A 20052-nucleotide genomic window follows, 5' to 3' on the forward strand; every position below is an offset into this window, starting at 1 on the left:
TCAAAGTGTACTAAAACTATTGATAAAAATAAAAGTGTATTGAATATTTATACCCTTCACCACTACTGTGGTACTGGGTATAATAAGTTTGTGCATTTGTATGTAACGCCAAGAAGGAAAAATCTCAGACCCATCGTTTAGTATACCGATCGTCTTAGAATTAAATTCTGAGTCGATTTTCGAGTCGATGTCCGTCTGTCTGCATATGTAATTTTGTGTGCAAAGTACAGCTCGCAGTTTATGCCCGATCGTCCTCAAAGACAATCGCTATTGATTTTGAAAAAAATGGGTTCAGATTTAGATATAGCTGCCATATATATTTATCACCGATCTGGTCATAATTGACGTATTTATCAACGTATTTTCTTAAAATTTCGTACAGCAAAATGGTTTACGGTTCTCGTAAAATGTGCAAAATATCAGCTAGATCGGTTCAGATTTAGATATAGATCTCATATATATCTTTCGTCCGATTTGCACTTATATGGCCACAAAAACCAGAGTTTTGCCCTGATTTGCTTCAAATTTTGCACAAGGAGTGCGTTTAATAGTATCGTTAAGTGTGCCAAATTTGGTTAAAATCAGTTCTGATTTAGATATAGCTCCCATATATATCTTTCCTCCCATATATATCTTTATATGGCCTCACAAGCCAGAGTTTTGTCCTGATTTGCGTTTAATAGTATCGTTAATTGCGCCAAATTTAGTTGAAATCGGTTCAGATTTAGATATAGCTCCCATATGTCTTTCGCCCGATATGAACTTATATGGCCAAAGAAGCCAGAGTTTTACCCTAATTTGCTTGAAATGTTGCACTAGGAATACCTTTTAATAGTGTAGCCAAGTGTGGTAAATTTCATGGAAATCGGTTCAGATTTAGATATAGCTCCCATATATATCTTTCGACCGATTTGGACTAATATGACCACAGAGCCAAAAGTTTTACTCTGATTTACATGAAATTTTGCAGAGGGAGTAGAATTAACATAGTAACTATGCATGCGATTGAAATAGGTTTAGATTTCGATATAGCTTCCACATATATGTTTTTCCGATTTAGGCAAAAATTACCACTGCTAAGTCGTAAACTTGTAAAAATTACTCAAATTTTCCTATTACTCTAATACACGTCTATCGACCGACAAATCATAAATACGCTTTTGCGAAGTTGCTCAAAATTGGTTCAGATTTAAATGTTTCTCATATTTTTTAGTAACATTGTGCTTCTCCAGAACTAAAATTTAAACCGGCTGATGTCCTGATTTAAATTTTAGACCTAGAGATTTTGTAGAAGTACAACAAATTGTCTCCAAATCGGTTAAGATATAAATATTTGTATATGGGAATGTAAACCTTCATGAATGAGTTGAGATGGTAACACAAATTTTGGTCTACAAAGTGGTGAAGGGTATAATATAGTCGGCCCCGCCCGACTTTAGACTTTACTTACTTGTTTTTTTTTTTTTTTTAGTTTTATACCCTCCACCATATGATGGGGGGTATATTAACTTTGTCATTCCGTTTGTAACACATCGAAATATTGCTCTAAGACCCCATAAAGTATATATATTCTGGGTCGTGGTGAAATTCAGAGTCGATCTAAGCATGCCCGTCCGTCTGTTGAAATCACGCTAACTTCAAAACCGAAACAAGCTATCGACTTGAAACACGGCACAAGTCGTTGCTATTGATGTAGGTCGGATGGTATTGCAAATGGGCCATATCGGACCACTTTTACGTATAGCCCCCATATAAACCGACCCCCAAATTTGGCTTGCGGAGCCTCTTAGAGAAGCAAATTTCATCCGATCTGGTTGAAATCCGTGGTGTTAGTTTATGACCTCTAACACCCATGCAAATATTGGTCCATATCGGTCCATAATTATATATAGCTTCCATATAAACCGATCCCCAGATTTGATCTCCGGAGCCTCTTGGAGGAGTAAATTTCGTCTGATCCCGTTGAAATTTGGTACGTGGTCTAAGTATTTAGTCTTTAAAAACCATGCCAAAATTGGTCCATAGCGGTCTATAGTTATAGATAGTCCCCAGATAAACCTATCCCCAATCACACAAAATTCGGTCCATATCGGTTCATAATTGTATATAGATAGCTTCTTTATAAAACGACCCCCATATTTCAATTCGTCTTTCTAATTACCGCGCAAAACTTCATATCCGTTGGGTCAAGAACTGAATTATATATGAATTATATTGTGGATGACAGTCTTACACAGAAAAAAATTTCCGTAGTTAAACTAACGATAAATTTAATTTATTTTTATTGGAAAAAATTTATTTGCTTGTAGTTATATTTTATTATTTTTATCGAAATTTTCCACAGCTTAATGTAATCTTACTTTTTTTTAAGTATGTCTCAAAAATTTTATGAACTAAACATGAGTATAAAGTTCAATGACTGTACACATAAGTTCAATATGAACTAAATCAAAAGAAGATTTTCGTACGATTCCCAAAAATAGTAAGAATGAACTACTGTATGGTTAAAATGGTCATGATTTGGCGCCAATGATTTTCTTCTTTACTTTTAGTTAATTTCTTCTTCTTGGAGATGATGTATTTTCGTGAACTGCAGTTAAAAATACAACGCTTTGTGGAAATCTCAAAATGTGGAGTAAAATTTAGTTCAATTTTCGTGCGAGGTAGTTCATTCTTCCTATAAAACAGTTCACTGTTTTTCGGTGTAAGTAGAAGTTTCTACTCAATCCATGGTGGAGGATATATAAGATTTGTCCTGGCCGAACTTACGGCCGTATATACATGTTTTTTTTTAATTTCTTCATTCAAATGAACTTCAAAGGCACAACTTCGGAACCAAGTGCTTCCGTCGTATGACAAGCTCATGGAGATGATCCAAGTTTGCACTACTTCCGGATCACAAATTAGAGTTCCAACTTTTTTGGAAGCTATTTGTTTTGCTGGGATTCCAACCGGACACAGCACCATCGCACTCAACACGCGTTTAGGAGCCACCGTGGTGCAATGGTTAGCATGCCCGCCTTGCATACACAAGGACGTGGGTCCGACCAAAAAATTTTTTCAGCGGTGGATTATCCCACCTCATCCACCTTTCTGAGGGTTTCAAAGCTTCTCTAAGTGGTTTCACTGCAATGTGGAACGCCGTTCAGACTCGGGTATAAAAATGAAGTCCCTTGTCGTTGAGCTTAACATGGAATCGGGCAGCACTCAGTGATAAGAGAGAAGTTCACCAATGTGGTATCACAATGGACTGAATAGTCTAAGTGAGCCTGATACATCAGGCTGCCAACTAACCTAACCTAACACGCGTTAACCAAGAATTACTTAAAAAGGAGGTTCCTCCTCAACCCTCAGAATTAGTGGTATTTCGTATAGGTCTACTACTTTACCTCAGCAAAACACATCATAGAATTGTTTCATACACACATTCCAAACAAATGCTTTGGAACCTATAACGAACTATAAGTTTGGCCTCTAAGCGATTTAAAGTCAAACAGAAAAGAAAGGCAATAACAGCATCTATAAAAAAACTCACAAAGTAAAACAAAACAAGTTTCGATTCTATAACAGTCGTAATGGCTTTCCATCATTCATGGTATCTGGAAGTACCATACGTTATGATTGAAATTGTTCGTCATAGATACCACTTTGGTCGTTAGGGTGGTGGCTAAGAGCGAGAAAACGGATTGCTTTTCTGTTTCATGAGAAAAGTGAAACCAGAACTATTGAAAATAGATGAACGACATTTTTTATTGAACACATGGACATGAAGTTAATTTAATAAGATTTACTGGTGATTGAACAATATCAAGTTTTATAAATTTGCAAATTTTTAGTTTAAAAATTCTTATTACACTTTATGGGAGTTGAAGTGCTAAACCAAATTTCAATTATTACAGATTTTTACCAGAGACTAAATTAAAGTAAATCAAACATCTATAGAATCAAAAGACAAATTCAACTCCGGTATTTGATTTCGTAAATCTCATATGTTTATCAATCCATAACCGATCATACCTTATGGTGGAGCTGGAATTTGTAAACCTCTAGACATTTTGCAAAACCAGTCCAATACGGATTAGTATTAGAAGAATTAGTAAGTACTGCTACTGCTATGATTGCTAGGTTCAAGTCATTCCCAAGAACTTGTTCGGTATGACGCGACATGTGTCCTAATGTCAATTTAGCTATAATCCAAGAATACAAGAAAACGGTTTGCACTTTTGCTACAAAACAGGTATTTCACACCCACTTCGCCGTTAATAAAAGTGGACCACTTACAATCAACAATCTCCAGAGGCTATTATGATTCATACCTTACATTTCCCAGTAGAGAATTGTCAAATGAAACAATGTCCTTCAAAATATAATTTTCAAGTTTGGTCATGTGATTTAACCCAAAGGCATGAATAAGAATGCAAAGTTTTACAATTTAGGTACTTAAGGACAGATCAAAAAATGTGAAGGACAGATCAAAAAATGTGTACGTGGTGAACTAAACCAAGTGGTACTAAATTCGAGCAGAAAACCTAATTTTAAATGGGCTTTTCTAAAGATAGATGTAAACCATATCACTGACGTTCAATATAAGCATTGATCTCAAATTCATTCGTGAGATGTTGGCAAGCCTACTAAAACCAGCTAGAAAAGGCTAAAGTCGGGCGAGGTCGACTATGTTCGGCCAGGCCGAAGCTTATGTACCCTCCACCATGGATTGCGTAGAAACTTCTACTGAAGACTGTCATCCACAATCGAATTACTTGGGTTGCGGTAACAATTGCCGATGGCAAGGTATCTTAAAACTTCCTAACACCGTAATATATACCACATAGTCCATACGTGGAATATATTAAACTAAAAAAGGCCGATTAAATACGTATATAATTAAGTTTAAAGTTTCTATAGAAATAAAATTTAGACAAAATAAAATTTTGACAACATTTTCTGTAAAAGTAAAATTTGGAAAAAATTTTCTATAGAAATAAAATTTTGATAAAATTTTCTATAGAAATAAAATTTTGACAAAATTTTCTATAGAAATAACATTTTGACAATGTTTTCTATAAAAATAAAATTTTGGTAGATTATTTTTGGCTCGAGCGGCAACCATGATTATGAACCCGATCGGATGAATTTTGCTCCTCCAAGAGGCTCCGGAGGTCAAATCTGGGGATCGGTTTATATGGGGGCTATATATAATTATGGGCTGATGTGGACCAATTTTTGCATGGTCATTAGAGAACATATACAAACACCATGTACCAAATTTCAGCCGGATCGGATGAAATTTGCTTCTCTTAGAGGCTCCGCAAGCCAAATATGGGGATCGGTTTATATGGGGGCTATATATAATTATGGACCGATGTGGAGCAATTTTTGCATGGTTCTTAGAGTCCATATACTAACACCATGTACCAAATATCAGCCGGATCGGATGAAATTTGGTTCTCTTAGAGGATCCGCAAGCCAAATCGGGGGATCGGTTTATATGGGGGCTATATGTAATTATGGACCGATATGGACCAATTTCTGCATGGTTGTTAGAGACCATATACTAACACCATGTACCAAATTTCAGCCGGAGCGGATGAAATTTGCTTCTCTTAGAGCAATCGCAAGCCAAATTTGGGGGTCCGTTTATATGGGGGCTATACGTAAAAGTGGATCGATATGGACCAATTTTTGCATGGTTGTTAGAGACCATATACTAACAACATGTACTAAATTTCAGCTGGATCGGATGAAATTTGCTTCTCTTTGAGGGTCTGTAGCCCAAATTTGGGGCCCGTTTATATGGGGGCTATACGTAAAAGTAGACCGATATGGCCCATTTGCAATACCATCCGACCTATATCAATAACAACTACTTGTGCCAAGTTTCAAGTCGATAGCTTGTTTTGTTCGGAAGTTAGCGTGATTTCAACAGACGGACGGACGGACATGCTCAGATTGACTCAGAATTTCACCACGACCCAGAATATATATACTTTATGGGGTCTTAGAGCAATATTTCGATGTGTTGCAAACGGAATCCTATGGAGGGTATAACAATTCTGATTCTATCACGAAGTTAATTGATCCAATTAATTTTTTAATTGAAATGTTTCAATCACGAAAATGATGAGTTTTAATTGGGCATAAAAAAATATTTGATTAAAAAATTAATTGATTTCATTCGAAAATTTCAACTTTTTAATTGGAAATATCTTTGTGATATTTTTTGTGTGTATACACCCTCAAAAATATGAAAAACAGTCTTTTTCGTCCGTGTAGACCAAAACTTTTGATACCATCTGAAGTCCTTGTGGGAACACTCAAATTTGTTTTTCGGCCAATGACCTGGGACAAAGCGCAATGTTAGAAACCAAATAAGGGAAATATTTAAATCTAAAGCCAGTTTTATATAATTTTCATAATAGTACATTTATAATTTATAGCGCGATAGATATTCTTAGATGTATAGGTAGATTTGACTCAATTTTAAAATTTTTTCGACTATGAACCACCGATCTTACAAGAAAATGGGCCAGATCTAGCCAAGATAGGTGGTGAACTGTGGATTTGGGATAATATTTGGCCAAGTCAGGCGATATTTATACCAATCGGAGACATAAATAAATCTTAATCGATTTTGTGGAAAGTCTAATAATTCAATTCAATCATCGTTTATATTTTGTATCAAATATGGGTATTCTGGGCCTATTTGCCTATATCGGAAGAAAATATATATAGATGCTTTAACTGTATGTGAACCGATTTGGATCAAATTCGACACATTTAAATGGAATATTATATATACTCTCCATGAGTCTGCTATCGAACAAACATATGTATATGGGAATTATATTTAAATCTGAATCAATTTTGACCAAGTTGGCACACAATGCTAAAATGTTAGCTGTACTCTCAGTGAAGAATTTCAGAATTTTTGGAATGAAACTTTGTCTGCCGTAGTCATATTTGGTATACATAGTTAGAATGCAAATTCTACTATCTCTTCAACATTTCAGGTAAATCATATTTAGTAAACATCACAAAACTTTATATCAGGGCTAAACTATGGGCTATGGGGATATACCAAAACATGGACCGAGACACACCATATTCGGAATCTAAAATACCTCTAGATCTTCAATCTCATGCAAATCGAATACAAATTGTGGTGTCTGGAAGGCCTAGAAGTCAAATCGGGAATTCGGTCTATATTGCGTTGTCTAGAAAACCAAGGAGTACAATCAGGAGATCAATCCATATGAGGACTATAGAAAACCATGGACAGAAACACAGAACACTTTGCTTAAATATGGACCGATATACACCATATTCGGAAGATCTATTTGTAAACCTAAAATACATCTAGATTTTGAATTTTAGGTAAATCGGATAAAAATTGCTGTATCTAGAAACCCAAGGAGTCAAATGGGGAGATCGGTTTATATGAGGGCGATACCAAACCGAGGACCGACCGAACATACAATATTTAGCACACTTATTTCCAAAAATACATTTAAATTTCCATCTTCTGGCGAATCGGATAAAAATTACCGTGTCTAGAACAGGGCTCGACTCCGGCTCCAGCATTTCTTATTAGCCTCGACTCCGACTCCGGAGTCGACTCCAGGTGGTGTACCTAAATCTCATTTTAACAGTATTCCAATTGTAATTTTAAGGTGTAGTGTTCCAAAAATAGACCGATATCATATAAGTATTCTATTTTGCCATATGGGTTTATATTTGGACATATAACTCTAATTTTAATTTTTGATACGACTCGACGACAAATCTCAGCATTTTAAGAATGTAAAGAACTCTACATTAGATAGGGTCACGGCCTAAAGGAAAAAAAAAGTTGATGCGGTCACCCCCCAATTTTGTAGCATATTCGAAGACAATTTTGAAATTTCGCAAAACCCGTATAAGATAGAAATTACCTTATTTTCGGTCTTAAAATCCTATTTTTTTATAATTTTTTTAGTATATACGAACACAAAATAGTGATAATAGAACATAGCTAAAATGACTTAGGCCATGACTTACAATATTAACCATAACTTTTGATAGAAATGTCCAATTTTGAACTTTTGACATCAATCCGAATAAAAAACAGCGAACTCCATCAAAATATGCTAAGTCGACTTAGCGTACTCTGGAATGAGGGCATCGATATGTAGGTGCTATATCACAAAATTGTCTTGTATGACCCATCTTAGGTTCTACTGCTATATTGCCTTAAAATTTTACCTATATCAAGAGCATATATAGCGTTAAAAATCGATAGTTTAATATGTTACAAATGGACTATAAAATTGATAAATTCAGCCAATTTTCTAGTAAAACCTACTTTTTATATCACCGTAAAATTTGATACGAGTGTAAATTAGAAAAATAATTTTTGTAAATTAATTCCATGCATATGTGATTTGAAGAATTTCCTTAACCAGCTTTGAGGTTTAATGATTTCAAATGCCAAAGAGAGTTAAGTTTTCAGTTAAACCAAATGATCCAAATAGATCTATAACATATATATAAACAAAAATTACATTTTGAATTATACAAAATGGGACAGTTTTTTGTATTGCTCAATCGGGAAATTTTAAATTCCCTAAATTACTAAATTACTTTTAAACATTTCATTTTTAATTTGATAACAACCAATTGACAGTGTAAGTTATGAAAGGAATATAAAACCAATTTCAAATTTCAAATTAAAATTTCATAAACACACTCTCATAATCCTGAAATCCAGTACTTCGTTTTTCGTTGTTTGATTAAAAACCCAATCGAATCTAATTTGTCGAAATATTTCTTTAGTTACAAAGATATAGTGATTTTCAAATTTTGTTTCGTCGGAGTCAAGCAAAATTTATACGACTCCGGCTCCGACTCCAGCAAAATCTTCAGACTTCGACTCCGACTCCACAACCTTGGTCTAGAAGCTCAAGGAGTCGGGAAGACGGGAGATGGGTATATATGGGGGCTTTATCAAAACCTGGACTGATATAGCCCATCTTCGAACTTGACCTGCGTACAGACAAATATGTGCCAAATTTAAGGACAATAGCGCATAACAAAATACAAGTAAGCATACATTCAGTTTTGCACTTTATACATAACTAATACATTAAAAGCAAATATTTTAGTATTTTTCCCATTGTCCTTTATTTCTGTGTACGGTTTTAACTCGTCTTGATATACTAGTGATCATATTCCTTCTCTGCGTATATAGGATTAGTCCCTGGTGTGTATGGACCAGTCCCAGTTCTTACACCCAGAGAAGGAATATGATCACCTCAAACCATCCAAAAATAACATTTTGCTCTTGGAAAATGGTTGAGGTGATCATATTGCTTCTCTGGGTATATGAAATCGTATGAAAGACACCTGTAACATTAACATGGGCAAATAACATGACGGACACACGCACAGAAAAAACATGTTTGGACATGGTTGCCGCATCCATTTAATGCTTATCTAGAGTAGGTAATTCTCGCGAAAACCATGTATTTTGTCTTTGTAAAAATCATTTTCGAGCGGATAAAAATATATGTTGGCAATAAGCTTTTAAATGGTTCTCAAATGCCGCACATGTTCTACTATTTAAATTATAAAATTTGATACCATTACATGGTCGGGAAAATCATGTTGCAGAGAAAAAGGTATTTTTATAGGTTACGTATAGAATGTCTAGAGCCATTATATGACCATAAAGACCATGTACATTGTTTTCGTGACCATTTAATTTTTTGGCAGCGACAAGAATTTTACAAAAACATTGAGCAGGTGTGTTGATTGTTTCTTGGAATGGACGGAGAATGCGGAATTACTGTGTTTTGTGTTAATTTATTTATTCAGAAGTGGCACGTGGTTTTATGTGAATACTAAAAAGGAAAGTGTAATTGAAAAAATTTACCTGTTTTTTGGTCTGCTTGTTGATATATGGTATAATTTATTTTTAATTGCATTTACATGATGTCTGCGTTGGTACATTTGATGGGCACAAAGTAAATATGGAATGATTACTTAATGTTGAAATTGAACCAAAATAGAGTGTGTAAAAATATGTGATGTTTGCTTGCACGGCATTATAAATACAAGTAAACAATGAATTAGTTTATAAATAAACAAAAACAAATAAATAAAGTTAATTTTGTGTTTTCTTTTCTCAAATGACGTCCTTTTTTCGACGACGAAAAAAGTTCTTTGATAAAGATCAAAACATTTTAGGTTGTGACCATGTTCTTTTAACTGGAAGAAAAACATTTTTGACGAATACCATAACATTTTAGATCGTGACCATTGTCTTTTAATGGAAACAAAATTCTTTTTATCAATATAATAACATTTCAGATGAGAACAATTTTATTTTTCTTAGAACCATGTTCACTAAGCCAACATGGTTGCAGGGGCAAATGTTACATGGTTGCCACGAAAATAGCTCCTACCATTTCTTTTTATCAATATAATAACATTTCAGATGAGAACAATTTTATTTTTCTTAGAACCATGTTCACTAAGCCAACATGGTTGCAGGGGAAAATGTTACATGGTTGCCGCGAAAATAGCTCCTACCATATTATTTTGCTCTTCGAATATGATTGTGACAATCATGTTTTTTCTCTGCGTGTAATGAGTCCATGAAGTAAAATAAATTGGCTTTAGTGAAATAGAGGGTTCACCTTTTTGTTTTGAGTGTATGCGTATTGTGTATTCTGGTCCATATTTTCATCTCCAATTTTGTCGTTTTTAGCATTTACAGGTCAAAATTTTGATATTTTCCAAAATTTACTATTCTATTACAATTATAAAAAATGCAGTTGAATCCCAACTATTTGGTAAGCTAAGCCATGAATGTCACAATGATTACCTCACTATTAAAATATAAACATTTAAAATAAATTGTATTTGTTTGCATTCGGCAATAATTTGAAGCAATTACCCATTGAGTTGTCGACAATATCAGCTTGGTTAGCTTCCTATTATTAATTTATATATAGAGTTTTATGCACTATGAGTGGCCCTAGACTATTTCAGCGAACACTTAGCGTAATTAATGAGCACTTCGTAATTGATTCGCTATGCAAACATCAATTGATGCAATTTAATAAATTAATAGTTCAACAGAAGCAAATATTATCACATATACTATTTAGATTAAAATATCAGCATCATAAGTTGATATTTTTGTCCAAAATAAACAGAATATGTAAATAAAATATGTGAAATATGTACATACTTAAATAAATAAAAATGAAAATAATTTTAAGTGCTACAAACTGGGTTGCAATTGAATTATGGCATAATGTAACTTAACAAAATTATTTAAGATGTCCCGTGTATAATCGGAGGGTATACGGGGAAACTGCTCTCATATGAAAGATTGCATTCGAATATATTTTTATTTCAATGACAAAGAACTCTGCTCATGGGTGCATTGGTAGAAAAACCTTCCTTATTTTAAATATAGGACATAAAAAATTAGCAATTGAAACAAATTCGTAATGTTAAAGTAAAGGGGGAGAATCGGGACGAAAGTTGCAAAGTGATTGGTGGTTAGGAGATGCTTTGACCGATGTCTTCAGGGAAGTGGACTGTAATTGGTGATGGTCGAAAACGGCGAAGAACTTCAATGAAAAGAAGAGAGGATCAATGCTGGAAACCCTTGCCGGACATAATATCTCACGTAAAAGATATTATGGGCAAATAAGTGTGAAATAACAAGTATATACAGCAGTAAGTTCGGCCGGGCCGAATCTTAAATACCCACCACCATGAATCAAATATTAGGGTTTTCTTTGAAATTTCAGGGGGTTTGAGGACAGATCAAGCAGAGCAGTTCAACCAGTACACTTCCCGAAGATAAATTTAAAGATTTTACCAATGAAGACTATATCAGATTCTGGATTAATAAGAACCATTTTTGTTTGAGTTTTAGAGGAATCATTAACAACTCTTCTAAGTGTGCAAGAAAACATGGACCGGTCCATCAACATTTTCGGCACACCTCTTTATGTTCCTAAAATAAATCTAGATTTCCAATTTCAGGCAAATTGGATGAAAACTACGGTTTCTATAAGCCCAAGAAGTAAAATCGGGAGATCGGTCTATATGGGGGCTATACCAAAACATGGACCGATACTCACCATTTTCAGCACACCTCTTGATAGTCCTAAAATACCTCTAGGTTTCCAATTTCAGGCAAATTGGATAAAAACTACGATTTCTATAAGCCCAAGACCCAAATCGGGAGGTCGGTTTATATGGGGACTATATCAAAACCTGGACCGATATAGCCCATCTGCGAACTTGAACTGCCTGCAGACAAGAGAGTTTGTGGAAAATTTCAGCACGATTGCTTCATTATTGAAGACTGTAGCGTGATTACAACAGACAGACAGACGGACATAGTTATATCGCCTTAGAATTTCTCCCTGATCAAGAATATATATACTTTATATAGTCGGAAATCGATATTCCGATGAGTTACAAACGGGATGACAAACTTATTATACCCCCGTCACCATTCTATGGTGGTGGGTATAAGAAGAGAGTAAGAATTAGGCTTTATGTTTGGTTTATTGGGATGATTTGTGTGCTCAGTGTGTAAGTCTTTGAAGTAAGTGTGAGTTAAAAGTTCAAGTACCATCCGCGAAACATTTTATAAATAATTTAATAATTCACAATAGAGAACAGTGTGTTTACAACTATAAAATTCATGATAATTATTCTATTCGCTATCGTGTAGTGGACTCAATGCAGTGGTATACTGCAGAGGTAAAATCAAGTATAGCCCCTACTTATAGATATGTGTGTGTATCACAATCCAGCTAAAAACGCGTCGCCAAAAAGTATTGATAATTTTCGTTTTTTATCCGGAATGACTATGGTATGAGCTCATAATGACTATTGTATGAGCTGTCATGATGCGGAGGAAAAAGAATCAATTAAACACCTCTTGTGTGAGTGTCCTGCATTTTGTGTAAAGCGCAAGCAACTTTTAGGAGCATATAGCTTCAGATTACTGGCGGATCTGGAAAACGTTAACTTAAGCAGTCTGCTAATGTTTTTAGAACAATCTGGTTGGTTCAGCGAAGAAAAATAATCGAGAAGGTTCAGCGGTTAAAACTAGAAGTGTCCATATGTAATAGATACTTTTAGTTAATGTGGTATCACAATGGGCTGAATAGTCTAAGTGAGCCTGAATCTTAATCGGGCTGCCACTTTAACCTAACCTAACCTATCCGGCAGTGGTGCACAATTGGCGCAGTAGCGATGAATTTAACATGGGCTTGTAATAGGACGGATGTCTACCATTTCAACAGCCTTTACACTGAATTTTCATCACTTTTTAAGGTGAGATAAGAATTCAGTGTTTTGGATGTGAATTGAAAAATTGATATTTTGTGATATTTTGCCAAATATATAATATTGGAAAATTTCAAACATTTGTCTATAATAGCTTTATCATTTTTCGCTAAAATTTGTATAATTTTTTTATTTATTTATTTATTTCATATTTATATTTATAAGTAAATTACAAGCATTAAGGATAAAGCTATGACAACGGAGGTCTTAAGCTTTAAATATAATTTTTTTAATTCTTAACTTATTTGAAAAAAAGTTAAAATTGCCCATTAAAAATATGAAACAGCGAGTTATAAAAAAATGAATGAACAGGTTGGCTGATAAGTCCCCGGTCTGGCACATAGATAGTGTCGCTAGTATTAAATGCATATTATTTTTATATAGTACCAACCTTCAAATGATTCGTGTCAAAATTTGACGTCTCTAAGTCAATTAGTTTGTGAGGTCTTTTGTGAAGCAATTTTTGTTATTGTGAAAAAAATGGAAAAAAAATGAATTTCGTGTTTTGATAAAATACTGTTTTCTGATGGGAAAAAATACGGTGGAGGCAAAAACTTGGCTTGATAATGAGTTTCCGGACTCTGCCTCAGGGAAATCAACAATAATTGATTGGTATGCAAAATTCAAGCGTGGTGAAATAAGCACGGAGGACGGTGAACGCAGAGGACGCCCGAAAGAGGTGGCTACCGACGAAAACATCAAAAAAATCCACAAAATGATTTTGAATGGCCGTAAAATGAAGTTGGTCGAGATAACAGAGGCCTTAAAGATATCAAAGGAACGTGTTGGTCATATCATTCATCAATATTTGGATATGCGGAAGCTCTGTGCAAAATGGGTGCCGCGCGAGCTTACATTTGACCAAAAACAACAACGTGTTGATGATTTTGAGCGGTGTTTGCTGCTGCACGGATGAAAAAGACTGTTTTTCATATGTTTGGCTATAAACATTATATGTTTGGAACACAAATTTTTACACACAATATTTTTGAGTGCAAGCATATAATGTTCATAAACTAGCATAACATGTTTGGAACATATATGTTAATATGTTAGAACATATTATATTTGGGACATAAAATGTTTGTAAATATAATATGCTTGGATGCAAACATATATTAATTTAGAAATAGCCTATAAACATATATGTGTTTAGTAGCTCGGAGCGCTATTTAAGAGGGAGCGATATTGAATTAAGTTGGTGGTTGTTGCTTGTTATTACAAAATTAACATTTTATTTTTCCTTGGGCAATTGATCAGCTACTTCCTTGATCCTTACAAACTGTGTGGTCCGCTGTTCGAATCCCCGTCCGGCAAAAGGTAAAATTAAAATAATCATACAATTGAATAATTTCTTCTACAATGTTTGTATTACAGAAAAAGGTGCTAAGAACTAAAAAATCTCGTGGAAGTGAGAAAGATGTGGGGGAATATACAATTGGGCAGAAACAAAATTTTGAGCATTCAGGTCGAAAACCTATGTTGTTAGCACCTATATTACTTGTTTATTTTCATTATTCATTATGATTGTAAATATATAAATAAATAAATAAAATTTTGAGCACAATATTGTTTGGGAGAATTTTTTTAAGCATATAATATTTTTGGGTGCAAAATGCTTCCAAACATATTATATGTTCACAAAATAACATATTGTTTTTTGGAAGACAACATTATTGAATTTGGATGCAAAAATACAAAATGTTTGGAACTTAGACTACCCAAACATATATTGTTTAGACCAATATGCTTTCAAACATATTATATATTGGAAGAGATCAAACATATAAATGTTTGGGTAATACCCAAAAATGTATATGCTTGAAGCAAAATATGTTTGGGAGTATATGTTACAGAAGCGATTTTTTATGAGGGTGTGTTAACTCGTAATATACCCGAGTTTTTCCATCGATATGTGACAATGGATGAAACATATCTCCATCACTACACTCCTGAGTCCAATCGACAGTCGGCTGAGTGGACAGCGACCGCTGAAGCGTCTTCGAAGCGTGGAAAGACTCAAAAGTCCGCTGGCAAAGTAATGGCCTCTGTTTTTTGGGATGCACATGGAATAATTTTTATCGATTATGTTGAGAAGAGAAAAAGCATCAACAGTGACTATTATATAGCGTTATTGGAGCGTTTGAAGGTCGAAATCGCGGCAAAACGGCCCCATATGAAGAAGAAAAAAAGTATTGTTCCACCAAGACAACGCACCGTGCCACAAGTCATTGAGAACGATGGCAAAAATTCATGAATTGGGCTTCGAATTGCTTCCCCACCCACCGTATTCTCCAGACCTGGCCCCCAGCTACTTTTTCTTGTTCTCAGACCTCGAAAGGATGCTCGCAGGGAAAAAAAATTTGGCTGCAATGAAGAGGTGATCGCCAAAACTGAGGCCTATTTTGACCGAAGGAGTACTACCAAAATGGTATCAAAAAATTGGAAGGTCGTTATAATCGTTGTTTCTCTATGTTGAATAATTTGCAAGTTTTTCGAGATTCATAAAATATTTGGATGTACGGAATTTGAGGAAGATATGTTGATATACACGCCAATTATGACCAAATCGGTGAAAAATATATATGGTAGTTATATCTAAATTTGAACCGATTTTTTCCAAAATAGGGATCGTCTTTGAACCGAAACAGGACCCTATACCAAATTTTAGGACAATCGGACTAAAACTGCGAGCTGTAATTTGCACACAAAAATACACCAACAGACAGACGCACACAAAAATACACAATAAGCCGATCCGTATACTAAAAGGTTGGTCTATGGTTACTCCTTCTTGGCGTTACATACAAATGCACAAACTTATTATACCCTGTACCACAGTAGTGGTTAAGATTACAAACATGTATTGAACTAAATAACGTGGTAAATGCAACATTTGGTATGACGCAAGCCAATTTCCTATCTTCCTCAAATCTATAATCTTTGATTTGGACACCCGTCTTTGTATCTGAGTTGGCTGAGACTCAAAATCTAGAGATATGGTGCGTATCAGCGTTGCCATACCGTATATTTTTCCAAAACAGGACCGAAATTTCCACCAGCGGACCAATTTTCAAATTTCGAAGAAAAAGCCTCAATTGTTTGTCCTTTGTTTCTATTAGACTATGTTACACTGGTCCATATTTTGCCTCCATGTAAACCGACTTTACTTGTTTAGAGAATACAATCCGTAATTTTCATCCGATTTCCTGTAGTTTTGTCATCGGTGGTGTGTAAGATTTAAGGCCGAACATACGAAGGAATATAAGAGAGTACACTTTAAAAAGCTATTGAAATGGTCAACATAAAAAAGCCAAAGATCCAACAACTCTGCTTTATGAAAAAAAAAACGTTTCATAAATATGAATACGGTGATAATTTCAATATTTTCAAATATTTCTGTTCGTGGTTCGTTGAAAATGGTAACCCAATTTGTATTTTTGGAAAAACTATTGAGTATGAAAACTGAAATTAAAGTAAACAAATTAAAATTCTATATGGAAAATTTAATCAAGCAATGAAAATGGACAAAAATCGACCAAATTCCACTTGGTCCGATCATCCGACCAATTTTAAAAATTAAAATTTTTTGAACCAATATAGGTCCAATGAGACCATAATGGCAACGCTTGTGTGTATCGATCCATGTTTTGGTATAGCCCCCAAATAGACCTTTCTCCCGAATTGACTTGAGACCATTAAGTCAATTCGGGAGAAAGACATCCCCAAATTTTTATCCGTTTTGGCTAAAATTCCAAATATATAGATATTTTAGGACCACAAATACACCCTTAAAAAAACGGTTCTGTAACATATACCCCAAACACATTTTGCTTCAAGCATACATATTTTCAGGATTGGTGCAAACAAAATATTGCTTGTATTATTCAAATATACTATGGTTCACCTTACGACATACACTAGTAGTAAAAAATTTTAATGAAATTTTCATTGTGTAGATATATTTTTAAGGGTTTAAAGTTGGTTACTTCCATTATTTTACTTGCAGCATACACTCTAGGTCTCTCTTTCTAAACACATATATGTTCGTAGGCTATTTCGAAGTTAATATATGTTGACATCTAAGCATATTATATTTACCAACATTTTAAGTCCCAAACATAATATGTTCTAACATATTAACATACACCCTGAAAAAAAAATCGCTTCTGTAACATATGCCCCAAACACATTTAGCTTCAAGCATATACATATATTTTCAGGATTGGTCCAAACAAAATATTGTTTGTATCGTTCAAACATATTATGTTTCATATTAGGCATGAACTGGTAGAAAAAAATGTTAGTGAAATTTTCTTTGTGTATATATTTTTAAGGAGCCAATTGGTTACTTTCATTATTTTACTTGCTGCATACTCTGTAATTCTCTCTTTCGAAACACATATATGTTTATAGACTATTTCTCAATTAATATATATTTGCATCCAAGTATATTATATTTACAAACATGACTTCCCGGTCTTCACGACACCGCAATTTTTCTTTTAATTTCTCTGAAGTTCGAAATCTAGACGTGGTTTAGGTCTAGAAAAATATGTGTTGAATTTGGTTTATATTGGCAAGTCTCCCGAGCGCCCGTTTTCAGTTATTGGGCATCCCGTTTTCAGTTATTGGGCATCTATACACCACAATAATTCTGTCTTCGTAATTAACTATATAACTTCACCCTCAAAAAAATTGCTTCTCTAACATATGTTCCAAACATATTTTGCAGGACACACATATATTATTGGATATTTCCGAAACATTATTATGTTTGTTTTATTTGAACATATTATATGTTTAGATGCATTTTGAGCACGAAAATATTATATGCTTGGAATAATTTTCTCCCAAAGAAGATTGTGCTCAAAAAAATTATTTCTGCCTAATTGCATATTCCCTCACAACTTTCTCACTTCTACGATATTTTTTAGTTCTTGGGACCTTTTTCTGTAATACAAACAATGCTGAAGAAATTTTATCAATTTTATAAATTTGTTACATTTTACCATTTGCCTGGACGGAGAATCGTACCGAGGACCATAAAGTTTGTAAGCCAACACACTATCCACTTGGCTACGTAGCTGTTATAGTCACCAATAGACAATTATCGTTATAAGTTACATTTATATAGCATAGTTTGTAGCGCCCACGATGCAAACAGAACATTATTCAACAGAAACATATATTTGTTGGCCATGTGGAGCAATGCTTTTTTTAAATTTATATATTTTTATGTTATATATTAATAAATTTAATTTTTACAATGAAACTTCAAAATGTGTGTTATTAAAGATTTACAGTCAGAAAAGAGCAGTAAACGAAATGGACTGAGCTTTTGCAAAAATTCAATTTTGTAACAAAAAAAAAGGTTTTTGTTATAAAAGTTTGAAATTTTCGAAGAAATTGAAAAACTCTAACAAACGAAAAACGTGAAATCGAGTATAAACATAAATAATTTTACAATATAAACATAAATTTATTTAGGCGTGAACTATTTTTTACTAGCATTTAACACCATTTCCTTTCTTCCTAAATATTTTTTCTTACTCGTAGTACATTCCGATTTCTTTCGACGAACCAAAAAAATGTGTCTTTTAATTCCCTCGCTGTGTTATGTCGATATCTTTCGTCAACCCTCCCGGTTTCCATCTCTATTTCTTTCTCTTTACTCTCTCACTCTCTCCTTGTCGCACCCTGAATAAAATATCACAACATATATATGTTTACTCGAAATTTGTAAATGTATATATGTTTACATTCACACATATTATTTTTATGAAACATTCTTGTCCCAAACATAATATATTCTAACATATGTGTCCCAAATATTTAATGCTACTTTAGGAATATTAAATTTTTGCACTTAAGTATATTGTGTTTAAAAAATTGTGCCCGAAACACATTTTGTTTATATCGGAACATATGAAAAACATATGTTTTTAACAGTGTTCGATTTGAAATCATATGAAAGTCGTTATTTCATTGGATTTTCTTGCACGCTTGGACAAGATATTTTTTCGATTCCTTTAAAACTCAAACGAAAGTGAACCGATCTACTTTGGAGATCATCTGTCATCAAATCCACCTGAAATTCTATATGATTTCAAGTAAAACACTACGATGAAGAGTTTTCAAAGGAAGCTGTTATATTTAATTCATGGTGGTGGGTATTTAGGCCCATATCTCATCAACTAATAAATAGAAATTAACACACGGGTTTTACAAGTTCCATCCAGCAAAAAAAAAGAAAAAAAAAATCATGAAAATCGGTGCATAATTGAGGAAAACACCTCATATAGGTGATATATTTGCCCTCCAAAAAACGCATTTATTTTATTTTTCAAAAAGAGTTTCATAAGCAATGGATAAAATCTCTAAGTTACACCCAGAAAAAAGTGAACCCACCATGAAAGAAAATGTAGATTTATATTAGAAAATTTTAACTAAAATATTTTAGTAATTTTACATGATACAAATTTGTTAATAATTTTTGTAATTTTTTTCTGTTGTTTGATAAAATTTCATATTTTGGAAGAAAATATCGTGAAAATGTCTTTAGCGCTATATGAAGTTCTAGACAGACACAATTTAAATTATTATTTAGTAAAATTTACTCATTTAAGATACTTATGATCTCAACTTCAGCAAACTTTACTCATTTTAGGAAAATATGAACTATTTTGT

Source organism: Haematobia irritans, chromosome 1, assembly GCF_050003625.1.
Source record: "Haematobia irritans isolate KBUSLIRL chromosome 1, ASM5000362v1, whole genome shotgun sequence".
NCBI classification, from domain to species: domain Eukaryota; kingdom Metazoa; phylum Arthropoda; class Insecta; order Diptera; family Muscidae; genus Haematobia; species Haematobia irritans.